The 1,933-nt window shown below is 53.1% G+C and overlaps 1 protein-coding gene across 1 annotated transcript in view; it reads right to left on the reverse strand.

Annotated features, from left to right (window-relative positions):
• Window positions 1–815, reverse strand: part of ITCH (itchy E3 ubiquitin protein ligase) — a 181,076-nt gene extending 180,261 nt beyond the window's left edge. Inside the window, exon 1 of the mRNA XM_019513092.1 lies at window positions 709–815. The gene's annotated coding sequence lies outside the window, so the exon portion shown is untranslated. The remainder of the gene's footprint in view (window positions 1–708) is intronic.
• Window positions 816–1,933: the final 1,118 nt, after the last annotated feature.

Here is a 1,933-nt window from a genome sequence, read left to right on the forward strand (position 1 = left end):
GGGGGGGGGGGGTGAGGTTGGGCTAGGGCTGCACTTTGGACAGGCAGTGCTGGGAGGGAGGCTATGGGAAATCCTAGGGTGGCTGCACCCTGCCACGCAGCCCCCTCCCAGTGCCACGGCTGCCCACCCCAAGTGCAGCCTGGCCCAGCCCCTACCAGGAAGAGCCTGGCACAGCCCTGGCCCCAACTCGTAGCTGCAGCCCACCCCACCCGTGCCCCACACAGACTCATGGGCACACCCTCCCCCCCTCCATACCCTGGAGTGTGCACAGTGGTAGGAGCCACCTCCACCTTTGCCTCTAGGATGAGCCACAGCTCCATTCTGTGCCCTGTCCTGCCCTGGCTGGGCAGTGCCTGCCCCAAGGCCCCTGCAGTGAGGGAGGAGTGATCTGCTCCCCCACTGCCCCTTCCCTCCCCCCTCCCTTTCCACCACAACAGACTTACCAGCTGCATGCTGCTCTCCAGGCTGTATTGGAAATTGGATCAGTGTTTGCCAATATGCTTCCTTAAAAATCGGCTATTGGTATTGGCCCTCAAAATCTCTATTGGTGCACCCTGAGGTGCTACACAGCACTTTACATATTCAACTATGCACAATCACTTCAGTTACAATCACAAGTGCTCAGCATTTCTGCAGTCTGGTCTATGGTATCTTAAGTCACTCCACCAGAAAAAGAGGAACACACAATTAACAGTCCTTGTGACTTACCAGCATCATCTAGGAAACATATGGCAAAGAGAGGCATAAAATCCAGTTCTCTAGGATTCAGGGATCTATGTTGTAGCTGTGTTGGTCTGAGAAAGAGAGATGAACAAAGCTCTTGGGTCAGAGGCGATATCTTTTATTAGACCAACTAAATAGTAGCAGAAAAATTCCTTTCTGTGCAAGCTTTCAGGCGTGTGTACATGGCCCCCAACAACTCACCAAAACTAAGTGGTCCTCCAGCCCAAATAATTGCCTACTCCTGGCCCAGATCTTTTAATGGTTTTCTTTATTCTTAAAAACTATGAATGAATCACAAGGGAGCCAAATAAGGGTTGGCAGGGCAACTTTAATTCTAGCATTTACCAACTTGAGTGCCTGACTTTGCAAGTTGAGTGTTACTTTAACATCTGTGAAAAGTAATATCCTAAATTTTAAATAAGCAAACCGAAAAAAAAGGAAATCCAACATGTGGAACCCTAACTCAGAGGCACATTTAAGCTAACAGAGTAACTGGAAACAACAGTAGTCTCTTATCCTGTATATGGAATGTCTGCTTCAGTAAAATGAGAAATCCTTAATAGTGTACATCACAGCTGCAAAGTACTAGAATATGGAAGCTCAGAGATCCAGAGGCTTTTTCTGGGGTGCACCAAGAGAGACTTTTGGGGCCTATACCAACAGCCGATTTTTAAAGAGTTATATTGGCCAATACTGATCCAATTTCCGATACACAGCCCAGCAGCTTGAAGAGCAGTGTCCGGCTGGTAAATCTGTTGCGGTGGAAGGCGAGTGGGAAGAGAAGAGGCGTGGGGGGTGCAGATCAAGGACCCTGCAGTGAGGGAGGGAGTGGGGCTGAGACAGGCACTGCCCAGCTGGGGCAGGACACGGAATGGAGCCATGGTTTGTCTGGGGGGCACAGCTCCCACTGCTGCATGCACCCAGGAAGGCATGGGGGTGGGGCGGGTAACCCTGGATCTGCTCAGGGCGGGGGCGGGCTGCTGCTGCTGCAGGCTGGGGTGGTGCTGGGCTCTTCCTGGCAGGGGCTAGTTCTTCCTGGCAGGGGCTTAGCTCGGGGCGGGCAATGACAGCACTGGGAGGGGGGTACAACCACCCCAAAATTCCCCGTAGCTCCCCCAATCACCCCCCACCCCCAGCACTGCCACCTGCCCCAAGTGCAGCCTGGCCCAGTCCCTGCCAGGAAGAGCCTGGTGCAGCCCTGGCCCCAGCC

This window comes from Gavialis gangeticus, unplaced genomic scaffold, assembly GCF_001723915.1.
Source record: "Gavialis gangeticus isolate Ggan-Ray unplaced genomic scaffold, GavGan_comp1, whole genome shotgun sequence".
Taxonomy (NCBI): Eukaryota; Metazoa; Chordata; order Crocodylia; family Gavialidae; genus Gavialis; species Gavialis gangeticus.